The sequence below is a fragment of the Ailuropoda melanoleuca genome, chromosome 7, assembly GCF_002007445.2.
Source record: "Ailuropoda melanoleuca isolate Jingjing chromosome 7, ASM200744v2, whole genome shotgun sequence".
Lineage (NCBI taxonomy): Eukaryota > Metazoa > Chordata > Mammalia > Carnivora > Ursidae > Ailuropoda > Ailuropoda melanoleuca.
The window spans coordinates 18,967,986-18,981,237 of record NC_048224.1 but is presented as its reverse complement, the minus strand read 5'-3'; the positions used below and the strand labels follow the sequence as shown (position 1 = coordinate 18,981,237).

General features: G+C 40.8%; 1 protein-coding gene across 3 annotated transcripts in view; it reads left to right on the top strand.

Moving 5' to 3' along the window:
- MOB3B (MOB kinase activator 3B) overlaps positions 1-13,252 on the top strand; it is a 207,962-nt gene that overhangs the window by 19,843 nt on the left and 174,867 nt on the right. The window lies entirely within an intron of this gene.

Sequence of the window (13,252 nt, the reverse complement as noted above, 5' to 3'; positions counted from 1 at the left end):
ACTTTTTTTTTTTTTTTTTTTTTTTTTTAAGATTTCTATTTTATTTATGAGAGTGCATGCATGTGAGAGAGCACACAGGGGGAGCAGCAGAGGGAGAGGGAGAAGCAGGCTCCTCGAGGAGCAGGGAGCCTGATGCGGGGCTGCATGCCAGGACTCTGGGATTATGACCCGAGCCAAAGGCAGACACTTCACTGAGCCACCCAGGCATCCCCATTTTAGACTTCTGACCTGCAAACTGTAAAGTAATACATTTTTGTTGTTTTAAGCCACTAAGTTTGTCATTTATTATAGCAGCTGCTGGAAACCAGTACATGGATATTGGTCTCACTTTTCCTGTGCTCGAAGGTGCATGGATAACATACCCCTGTACTCTTCTAAGACCCTGGCACTTGAGGGGGAGCCTGCCACTTACCACTATCTGGCCAAGGGGGTCCTGCTTTCTGGCTGTCCTTCCTCCAGCTCCCTACTCCCCAGGGGCCAAACATCACTCCAGCTCTTGCTGCCCTGCTCAGATATGCAGTGACCAATCATCAACAAGCTCTGTAAGAAGTGCTGCGATGTGCTGGTCACTGGTCAGTGATGTGCACCTGTTATTTGTGGACTGGAGAGCTACCTGCCTAGTCTGTATTGCAAGTATTTACTAATATAATATTCTGCAGTAACTGGAATCTGAACATGGTTGTTATTGGACTGGTGTTACTTAAACAAACCATGGTCATTGAAATGCATGCCTATTAGAACCATACAAAGATGAGGACTGCATGTATTTAGATGATGCCTTTAATCCTATGGTATAATTGTTATAACTGGACTGGTGGGCAGCCAGGCTGTCATGAATCCACTGAATACCAAAGTCTGAATGTGGCTGATGTAAGGGTTAGGGATGTCAGTTAACTATGTATGAATTTGAAGTTGAGCAAAGGAGGGGCGCCCGGGTGGCTCAGTTGGTTAAGCTTCCAACTCTTGATTCGGGCTCAGGTCATGATCTCAGGGTCCTGGGATCAAGCCCTGTGTGGGGCTCTGCACTGGGCGTGGAGCCTGCTTGGGATTCTCTCTCTCCCTCTGCCCCTCCACCCCTCTCCTCTCTCTCTAAAAAAAAGAAAGGAAGGAAGGAATGAAGGAAGGAAGAAAAGAATGAGCAAAGGATAGTGCAGCGCTATTTGTACCTTGTTTCTGATGATCACGGTTCAGTTCTGTAGGAAACAGATTCTGAGATGCTGAGATGGAGGTTTATTGGGGACTACTTATGGACGAAAGCCTGGCAGTGACATGTGGGCAGCAGAACTGGATAGAGGGAGAAGGTGACTATGATACAGGAGTGTGTGTGTCGGCGGGGGGGTGCTCTGGAACTGGGATGGCACTAAGGCAAGGAGGCTGGGTCTTTGTGTCCATTAGCCAGTCATTGGATGTGGGCTGCCCAAACTGCAGTAGATAAACTCCCTCCAGAGAGCGGGCTCTCTTTGCGTGTAATTCCTGGAGAGGCTCTCAGCTGAGAGCTGGCGGGCTCCGGTACTCCTGGCAGTAAATGCGCCTGTTCTAAAGGGACCTGGGCAGCACACTACAGGGTCCACTACCCTGATATTGTATGACTGTGGTGCCATCAGACAGCCAAACTTTAGAGGGGCCTGAGCACTATTTCTAGCAAGCCTCATGTCAGAATCCGGGGCAGAGTAAGCAGAAGAGACAGCTGCACAGGAGAGCTGATAGTCGTTGGAGGAGGAGGGCAGGGCCACCACCTTCCAGGCCAGAACTTCCCCCTTCCCAGAGTAAAGAACAGAGTAAAGGCCTCCTGGGCCTGGATTGGCCTCCACTTGCATTTTCACTTATGACAACTTGTTAATTTGAGAGAAGTTGAAGGTCTTGTGCCTTGGTCTTCTCTTGGCCTTTTAGGGCACTTGGACTTTGAATTGGAGCAGAGGGAAGAAATAACAAAAACTTGAAATAGAAAGTTGTTGGGTTTGACATTATATAGTCAATTTTTTCTCTAGTAAAATATAGATATAACAAAAAGGTGAAGTTTTTTGATTCCCTGCCCCTCCTGTCTTAGACCCCACGCATATGCCAGCTTCTCTGCAATCTGGTTACCCAAGTGATTTAGTCATAAAGAACTGGATGACTGGAGTTTGGCTCGCATTTCCCTGAACTGGGAAGCAGTGGGGTCAGTACCTCTCATTTGCTGAAGTGACTGATCAACTCACACTTAAGGTTTTAAGGACTCCCCCCCCCCAAAGGAGGGGTTGGCAGATCCCTGAAGTCAGTAGCGAGGACTTTGTCACAAAGAGCTGACAGCATGTTTTAAAATTGCTGATCTTAATGCTAAGGCTAAATGCCAAATTAAAAAAAAGATTAGTGCACACTTCATGTGATAGTCTCATTAGAGAGACTGAAGATGCCCCTGCCTGTAAGAATTCAGTTTTGACATCCTGGTGGACTGAGCGTTGGGAGGCTACCTGACACAGGCTGTTCATCCGGAGAACCAAGTCTGACATGTTGGGGGTAGCTGCCTGGAGAGGCTGAGTTAAGAAAGATGCTGAAGGCAGGAAGAGCCCCTGGCTGACTGGCTGATGACTGCCCTGACTGTGCACCTGTGGAGGGGGAGGGGCAGGGAACCTGCTGTGTATTTGGCCATCTGGGGACTAGAGTTTCCACCAACAGTCCTCAGTTGGCTGAAGGATGTTTTTGTTTTTGTTTTTGTTTTTAAATGATACCTAATGCTTGTCTTTAACCCAGGGTGGAATGTATTACAGTTTTTGAGTTATTCATAGGTAATGTGTTGAATGTAGGATGATAAGTTAAAGAGGTAATTGTCTAGTCTCTAGGCTTTTTTTTTTTTTAAGACTCAATTTATTTGAGAGAGAGAATGAGTGAGAGAGAGCGCAAGAGCGCAAGCACTTACACAGTGGGGGAGGGGTAAGGGAGGGGGAGAAGCAACTCCCCAACACAGCTGTGGCCTGGATATCAGAAGCCTGGGATCATGACCTGAGCCAAAGGCAGATGCTTAACTGACTGAGCCACCCAGGTACCCCTCTAGTCTCTGGACTTTAGGGAAATAGTAAAGAATAACTAAATCCCGGAACGAGGGTTTGGATGAGGAAGAGGTAGTGGAATTAGAATGTGTAAATAGTTTTTCGTGTTGATTTTGTGTAGGAGACACAGATCGGTGACTCTATCAGTATAGTTCTAGGTCCTATGTGTCTGGACCAGTTGATATAAAGGTTGTTTTGGTTTCAAATGGAGAATTCTCTCATCTCATTTGATCTAATAGCAGGCAATGAAGTATGACAATAGAGCTTATAGCACTGTGCTTAGCCAATGATGCCTAGAGACTGAAGATCTACCTAATTGGTAGGAAGAAGGATTGCATATGTGTGGAAAAATCAGAGAGCTGAACTGGTGGCAGAAGAGTGAAGGACAAACAGGGTTAGGGTCCTTGTTCTTTATGCTGAGGGTGTGCTTCCCCTGAAAGAGCATCAAGGACTATCTAGAGGTAAAATGTGAACTATAATTTTAAAATTTCCCTTTGCCCAGCAACATCTGTTTTTGTCAAGCAAAAAACAAAGGCTGCCCGAAAATGCCAATTCTTTGACACTTTCCCTTGCTGGAAGTATATTACTTTGATTAACATGGAGTCCTTATCTCATAAATAGCATTAAAAAAGACTTTTTTTTTTCTTTCTTTTTTTTTTTTAAATTTTATTTTATTGTATTATGTTAATCACCATACAGTACATCCCCAGATTCCGATGTAAAGTTTGATGCTTCATTAGTTTGCGTATAACACCCAGTGCACCATGCAATACGTGCCCTCCTTACTACCCATCACCAGTCTATCCCATTCCCCCACCCCCTCCCCTCTGAAGTCTTCAGTTTGTTTCTCATAGTCCATAGTCTCTCATGTTTCATTCCCCCTTCTGATTACCCCCCTTTTCTTTATCCCTTTCTTCCCCTACCGATCATCCTAGTTCTTATGTTCCATAGATGAGAGAAATCATATGATAATTGTCTTTCTCTGCTTGACTTATTTCACTTAGCATTATCTCCTCCAGTGCCGTCCATGTTGCAGCAAATGTTGAGAATTCGTTCTTTCTGATAGCTGAGTAATATTCCATTGTATATATGGACCACAGCTTCTTAATCCAGTCATCTGTTGAAGGGCATCTCGGCTCCTTCCATGATTTGGCTATTGTGGACAATGCAGCTATGAACATTGGGGTGCATATGGCCCTTCTCTTTACTACGTCTGTATCTTTGGGGTAAACACCCAGTAGTGCAATGGCTGGGTCATAGGGTAGTTCAATTTTTAACTTTTTAAGGGACCTCCACACTGTTTTCCAGAGTGGCTGTACCAACTTGCATTCCCACCAACAATGTAGGAGGGATCCCCTTTCTCCACATCCTCTCCAACAATTGTTGTTTCTTGCCTTGTCTATCTTTGCCATTCTAACTGGCGTAAGGTGGTATCTCAGTGTGGTTTTGATTTGAATTTCCCTGATGGCTAATGATTTTGAACATTTTTTCATGTGTCTGTTAGCCATTTGTATGTCTTCATTGGAAAAGTGTCTGTTCATATCTTCTGCCCATTTTATGATTTGTTTATTTGTTTCTCGTGTATTGAGTTTGAGAAGTTCTTTGTAGATCTTGGATACCAGTCCTTTATCTGTGGTGTCCTTTGCAAATATATTCTCCCATTCCGTGGGCTGTCTCTTAGTTTTTTTGACTGTTTCCTTGGCTGTGCAGAAGCTCTTTATCCTGATAAAGTCCCATAAGTTCATTTTATCTTTTATTTCTCTTGCCTTTGGAGATGTGTCGTGAAAAAGGTTGCTCTGGCCGATGTCATAGAAGTTGTTGCCTATGTTCTCCTCTAGAATTTTGATGGATTCCTGTCTCACATTGAGGTCTTTCATCCATTTGGAGTTTATTTTTGTGTATGGTGTGAGAGAGTGGTCAAGTTTCATTCTTTTGCATGTAGCTGTCCAATTTTCCCAGCACCATTTATTGAAGAGACTGTCTTTTTTCCACCGGATGTTTTTTCCTGCTTTATCAAAGATTAGTTGCCCAAAGAGCCGAGGGTCCATTTCTGGGTTCTCTATTCTGTTCCATTGGTCGATGTGTCTGTTTTTGTGCCAGTACCATGCTGTCTTTGTGATCACAGCTTTGTAGTACAGCTCGAAATCCGGCATTGTGATGCCCCCAGCTTTGTTTTTCCTTTTCAACAGTTCCTTGGAGATTCGGGGCCTTTTCTGGTTCCATACAAATTTAAGGACTATTTGTTCCAGTTCTTTGAAAAATGTCCTCGGTATTTTGATCGGGATAGCATTGAAAGTGTAGATTGCTCTGGGTAGTATGGACATTTTAACTATGTTAATTCTTCCAATCCATGAGCATGGAATATTTTTCCATCTTTTTATGTCTTCCTCAATATCTTTCAAAAGTGATCTATAGTTTCTAGCATATAGGTCCTTTACGTCTCTGGTTAAGTTAATTCCAAGGTAACGTATGGTTTTTGGTGTTATTGTAAATGGGATGGATTCCCTAATTTCTCTTTCTTCAGTCTCGTTATTCGTGTATAGAAATGCAACTGATTTCTGGGCATTGATTTTGTATCCTGCCACCTTACTGAATTGTTCTATAACTTCTAATAGTTTGGGAGTGGATTCCTTTGGGTTTTCCATATAGAGTATCATGTCATCTGCAAAGAGAGACAGTTTGACTTCTTCTTTGCCGATTTGGATACCTTTGATCCCTTTTTGTCTTCTGATTGCTGTTGCAAGGACTTCTAGTACTATGTTGAATAATAGTGGCGAGAGTGGGCATCCTTGTCGTGTTCCTGATCTTAAGGGAAAGGCTTCCAGCTTTTCCCCATTGAGAATAATGCTTGCAGTAGGCTTTTCATAGATGGCTTTTATGAGATTGAGAAATGTACCCTCTATTCCTACACTCTGAAGGGTTTTAATCAGGAAAGGATGCTGTATTTTGTCAAATGCTTTTTCTGCATCAATTGAGAGGATCATATGGTTCCTGAGTCTTTTCTTGTTGATATGATGTATCACATTGATTGATTTGAGAGACTTTTTTTTTTTTAGATCGTATTCCCGTAATTGGAGTTTTTTTTTTTTTTAAAGATTTTATTTATTTATTCAACAGAGATAGAGACAGACAGCGAGAGAGGGAACACAAGCAGGGGGAGTGGGAGAGGAAGAAGCAGGCTCATAGCCGAGGAGCCTGATGTGGGGCTCGATCCCATAACGCCGGGATCACGCCCTGAGCCGAAGGCAGACGCTTAACCGCTATGCCACCCAGGCACCCCGTAATTGGAGTTTTAAATGAGGACTCTTTTCATCTGTTCAGGAAGGACACCTGTTTGTGCTTTCTGTAATTTAAATTGCATAATAAGGCAGCTTTGCAAAGGAACTTTGTGTTTCTCACAAGATACCTTATAGGTAGAGAGTCACCGTTTTCTCAGTATAGGGAACCTGAGACATAGAAAGAAACTAAAGAAGGTGAAACAGACTCAGTTAAAGTGACTTTGATACCTCAGTTCTGGATTTTTGGTTTCTGGTATCCTCACTTTAATGGGGATTTTTAAAATCATTATTTGGAAGTTTTTAATAGTTCTGAGGTCTAGCCAAGAATGCCACAGCATTTAAGAACAAGATGCAGTTGTTAGGTGTAAAAGACAGAAATCTAAGTTGAGACTGTCTGTATAAAACTAATTAAAAGGTTGATTTTTTTAGGTGAAAAATTCACAAACATTAGAGATATCTGTGTATTGTGAATCAGTTCAAAGTGAAACTGAATGGTAAAATTATAATTCTATCTAATATAAAACAGCTCTGAAAGTTGTAAGCCATATCTAAAAAAAATTATGCCCCCAAGTTGAAATCCTTCAGTTAGAATACACTGTTTTCCTGTACCGACACACACACACACACACACACACACACACACACACACACAAAGCCATTCATTTCCTGCTTTAACTTGTCCCTTGGAAGGTAGGATAGTGGCATTATATGACTCATTTCCCTCACAAACCGGATGTTGCCATTCTAACGAGAAATGGCATGGGTGGAAAGCAAATTGTCCTAGGAAACTGTTTGTTAAGTTGGACAGTGAATGGTAGAGTTATTCATCTGAAAATGTACATGGGATTAAATGTGATTACTATTCCAGTTATTAGATAAAGATGTCTTAACCTGACACATTTCCTTTCCATGTGCTTTAAATGAGGACCCTGAGTTGTTCTTGCTGGAATTATTAGAATAGTGATTTGTTTACATGATTACTTGCTTCATAAGCCTAACATGTTAATAGGTTTGCTTTCTTAGTCATCCTTTGGAGAAGTTTCTTATTTGATTGTTGAATCATAAGGAGACAGCGTTCTTGGGTTCCAGCCTCATCCTCTGGCTTAGATGTGATTTTGCTTTGTTCCTTAGTCTTTTCATACATAAAAGAAATAAACTATTAGCAATAATTCTGAGTTGTAAAAATAAATGCATTTGCCTATTTAAATCCCCAAGTAAAATCTTTATTTTATTTTTTCAAGCAAAATCTTTAAATTGTAAAATTCTCGTACATTATTTATATTTTAATAAAAGGAGGAAGGCATACCCCAAATGAATTTAGGAATTTGATTAGGGTAAATTGGTCAGACAGTTTAGAATTTAAATTCATGATTCTTTTCTAGTCCATTTTCTGGATGGTAATTGATGCATATACAGTAATAAAAATCCTGTGCTAAGATCTTATTCTTTGAATCAGAGGGTTACATCCTGGCAGTCTATTTTGGTCCTTAGAGATGTTTTATTTGTTCATAGAAAGCACCGATTTTTCTTTAAAGTTGTCAACCTCTAGAAACACAGAGACTTCACATAAAAATTAGGATTGCCAGTTACTCTTGAAAAATCAGGGGCGCCTGGGTGGCGCCGTCAGTTAAGCTACCAATTCTTGGTTTCTGCTCAGGTCGTGATCCCAGAGTCTTGAGATCAAGCCCCCAAACCCCCACCCTGAGGGGCTTGGCGCTCACAGCGAGTCTGCTTGAATTTCTCTCTCCCTCTCCCTCTGCCCCTCTTGCTCCTGCTCTCTCTCTAAGATAAATAAAGAAATCTTTTTTAAAAAAAAGAGAAAAGAAAAATCAGAAAATCCAGCAGTACTAGGTTTTATCCCCACACAAGCAACAGCTGACAGCACTAACTACCCCCTTAAATGGTGCATGTGCCCCAGCTCTATTTGTCTCGTCCTCCACCTGACAGCTCAACACATTTGAGTATGAGACCCTGATTCTACAAATCACAGTTTTCTCCCTTGGCCTAGATAGGAAAATTCTGGTATTGAGAATAAATAATTTAGGCATTATTAAGTGGTATTTGTAGTCAAAGAGATTAGCTGCCTGTGCGAAGATTTAGGGTACTGCCTCCTTGAACTGTTCTTTCCTAAGAAGTGAGTTCTGACTTTTTTCTACTTGCATTTGCAGATGGTTTACCAAGACTGTGGCATAACCAACCCTCCCCTCCCAACACACACACATCACACGCTTACCCTAGCAACTCCTCTAATTAATGGTCTAGCACAGCTCATAAGATTCCCAAAGCCAATTAAACAATGCTCACCCTGTACCTCCCAGTAGATTGGAGAGTAGTTTGGCAAACGCTGTGATTGATATGAAAAGCTACAACGTATTCTTAAGCATTTTTAGCACTGTTGTTACTCTATGAGGCACAAGCTTTCAACACAGTGGCCTTTTATCCTCTGTGCTTTTGGAGTGTGAGAACACCATGAAGGCTACAAGCTCCACGGCGTTCCTCTGGGCTAGGAATAAAGGCGGGGGAGGGGAGAAAGGGGTGGGCAGCAGGGGAGTGACAGTTCGGGGGAGGGAGTTGGCAGCTGTCATCTGAATAGCATTTCCCTCTTTCATTATCCGGTTGTCCTAAACCTCCATCCATTCATATTCATGGTTTCCACCTCTCTGCACACGGCCAAGGCTAACTTCCCTTGCACATTTTATTTTCTAGTCTGTCTGGGATTTTCATTTGGATTTCTAAGAATCATTGAACTGTTTCAGAAAAAGGATCAGCTAGTAGAAACTGGAGATGGTTGGTAGAGAATCTCCTGGGAGGAATTTATTTAAATATAACAAGTTAATGCCAAGTCTATGTAGTAAATTAAGTTTATGTTCACCGATCTTCCTTTATTTTCATTTCTTTCTTACTAATCTGGTGATTATTTAGTTCCACATGTATGAGTGCTATATTCATGTCATAAGAGAAAAAAAATGAGGAAAACATTTTATATTCTAATTACCCAAGGAATACATATTTAGTAGAGAAAATAAAACTATAAAAATTCAGGAGAATACAAAGAAGAAATTTAAAATTACCCTATCTTACCATCTAATTATTGTTAACTTTTGAGTTTATTTCTTTTCAGTCAAACATGTATGTATATTTTTTAGGAAATTGAGATAATTTTAAACATGCTTTTTTATCATCTACTTATGTGTAATACTAAGTCATAAATATTTCCTTATCTTTAGATATTGTATTAAAGCTTTTAAAATATCTCTAGATTACATTATAGGGTACTCTATGATTGATCTATTTTTAGTAAGTATAGGTTTAAGTTTATTTAAGTTTTTCACATCCAAGCTTTGTGCACATCTATGATTTTTCCTTTGGAAAAATTCCCAGAAGTAATTCGCAGGTCCAAAGGTGTAATTGGGCCTTATAGTGACCCCCAGGAAGGTCGAAGGAACTGACTAAACCTTCCAATGGCATTTTATGAGAGTTCTAAAGAGGGGACTTTTCTGAGGATGTCTTTTTGGGAAGCTGCTCTCAATATCCTTTGGCTGCTTTTACCTAGATTTTTTTTTTTAACCCAGATATTTTTACTCTGTGAAAAAGACTAACCATTTAAGTTTTTTGGTTTATAGGAAAATATTTAGAAAAAGCCTAGTCCGTCTTAACCATCATCCTAATTAACATTTGTTTTCTATCATGAATGGAGGACAAACTCTTCTGTAAGAAAACATGAAAGTCAGCTGGGGAACATGTATTTGCTTTGAGAACTCTTGGGACCGAGAAAATAAAATACTAATGACAGCATAATGAGGCCATAGGGGTGTGGAAAATGTTAGTTAAAGAATGATTTTAAAGTTCTCCAGAAGCCCAGGGAGAGTGTGTTTTGTAGGGCACTGTGTTGAGAAAGATGTAGTTCAGAATAGGTAAATTCCTTTACTGACAAACACTAATATGTTGTGACTACCTGGGGTGACTTAAGTCACAGCGGAATTTTAAAACACGTCAAACACGTCATAAATGTAATGCACCATATTTATCGGAGTCCTGTTATTCTCTTGAGGAGATGAAACACAGCTAACCACGCCCATATTTTTAAATATTTAGGCCATAGAGCTGAAATTTTGAACATATCTGGAGAGTTCAGAAGTAGATATTGTACTGTCTATAATTCAGTGTTCCGACCTGCAACAAAAGAACTATAGGAACACAAGCCCTGCCCTGACCAACTGAATTAGAACTTAAGGCTCTGGTCAAAAGAATCATATTGCATAAATAGCTCAAATATGGACAGGTGCTTCCTGGTGTTGTCTAATGAAACTTACATTTTCAGTGGTCCCTCTGAATTTAACAAGGTCTCTAACTCCTAGCAGTAAAACTGGATGTTGCTATAGTGGCCATCTTGGCAAATGTGACCTCCTGTTGTCCACGGAGGAGGGCTAACCCTGTGAAGATTACATGACTCGATTGTACAGCCTGATGCCAGTGTGAAACCCCAGTTGGAAAACTCACTATATTATGTCATAAAAGCAATGAAGTTTTTTTGTTTGCTTTTAGTGATTCTTAATCACTTAGAAAATCTATAAATTGGAGTAATGTTGATTGGGGCGCCTGAGTGGCTCAGTCGTTAAGCGTCTGCCTTCGGCTCAGGGCGTGATCCCAGAGTTCTGGGATCGAGCCCGCATCAGGCTCTTTCGCTAGGAGCCTGCTTCTTTCTCTCCCACTTCCCATGCTTGTGTTCCCTCTCTCGCTGGCTGTCTCTATCTCTGTCAAATAAATAAATAAAAATCTTTAAAAAAAAATTGGAGTAACGTCGAGGGATAAAGCTGTTACATGCCTTAGAAGAAATCTATACTAATTATAATAATATGTTGACAGAATGATTGTTTTGTAAGAAATGTCCCATTGACGTCCTGGGAACTATAGCTACTGGTCTCCTGAGGACAGGAGACCTCCCATGAAAGAAGAAAGGAGTTCTGGATCTTTGTTTTGGTGTTACAATAAAGGGAACTCTGAAATTTTGTATGTCCAGAGTGAATATCCAAGATTAATCTTTCCTGATGGTTCTTTTGCTTGAATATCAAGCTCAATAAAGTACTTAACCCCAACAACACTAATAATATATGAAGCTGGTCCAATAATTAAGAAAAATGAAGTTCAGACCCATGTAGATTTTTATACATCAACCAATAACAATTCCCCTGAATTTTATTCATTCAGCACATTCACGGATCCGTTCCTTCATTCCCTATTAACTCATACCTGAATTGAGTGTCAAACTGAGTGCGGCAGACACCTGGAGCCATAAGGTTGGGCTGTGGGGCTTCTTGCCCTCAAGGGGATCACAGCCCAGTGGCACAGAGAGAAGAATTCTAAGAGTGTGGTGAGTGCTGCCAGAGAAGTGTGCCTGATGTGTGCAGGCACAGGGATGGAATGGCTAACCCTGCCTCAAAGTCTGCTCTGTCTCCCTCAGCTTCATTCATTTTATTTAACTTCTGTTTTTTTTCTAGCGCCTGTCTACTCCAATTATGGCACACTCACCAGCACCCTCTGTCTCACAGGCAGTTTGTTAGAAATGCAGCATCTCCAGACCCCATGCAGACCTATTGAATCATGATTTGCGTATTTACAAGGTCCAAATTTTGTGACGTGATTAGAGTCACGTCAGTGTGAATGTCAGAGAGGTATCATTACCAACGTATGCTCTTAAAAGCATGAGCAGAGAGAGCGCACTCTTAATCAATGAGTGTTGGAATAATTGAGTAATAATTGCTTCCTTTTGATGTGTGTATTGCTTGGCAGTGTGGCTACTAAATGACTCAAAATATATGATCTTACTCGTTTCTCTGTATAACTCACTTCTCTGTATAACCTCAAAAAAAGAATACTTATCCCCATTTCGTACATTGGAAAACAGAAGCTCACAGAGCTTAAGGGTTGTGTCGAAGGCTGCATGGCAAGTAACAGCTGAGCCAGAATGTAAATCCAGGACTGCTTGCTTGCAAAGTCTTGCTCCTGTCCCTGCAATACCTGCACAGACTCCCCAGTGCTGGAGACCTATCCCTGAATGCTTGCTTTACACTGTTTCCTTTTATCTGTCAGTTTCACGATGGAAACTTAGTCCACCAAGCCCAAACAGCTCTAAAACTGGAGTTAATTATTTTCTGGTCCAAATGCACTTAATAATTGCTCGAATCTTGCTAGCATGGAGCCCTGGGCAGCTGCCAGTTCTCGAAGGCGGTTTTGGTCAGGGGTTGAATCCCACTGGTCTGCTTATTTACCGTTTTAGATATTAGATGAATTACTTCTCTGAAAATCTTCCGGTAGACCCCACCTTGGGGATCATTTGGGGGAATAATTAGGAGCAGATGACCTGTCAGAAACCTGGGCCTTAACAGACTATTTCTTTGCTATGGGATGTATTTTACTCAGGGAATGCTTATTGAATCAACTTTTAAAAGATTTTTTTTTTTTTTTAATTCATGGGGTCTGTTTTTCTTTTCAAGTTTTTTTTTTTCCTATTCAGTGAAAGGAGAAGCGTAACATTTTACAATCATTGTAATAAGCGTGAACATTATGAGGATATATTAAGACAAGTTAATAATCTCTCCTCTAATTTTCCTTCCCACTTCCTCCACAGACTGGCTTGTATTCTTACACACCTTTCTCCTTCCTCACGCTCATGAACGCAGATACGTGCACATGCAGGGTTTTCAATTTTACAGAAAATACTCTGCTCTGTGCTTTTAATATGTCCTGGACATCCCTCTTTCTGCTCTCAAATCTCACCTGCAAAATTCATTTTTCTTCACTACAAGGATTCTCAATTTGAGCAGGGGAAATGAGATTATTTCAGTTTAGGTATCTCAGACTGGAGTTTAAGGAGCTATGCCTATAAAGGTAGTGATGCAAAATAAAAGGTGCTTTTAAAGTGTGAAAATGCCTACATTGATCTGTAAG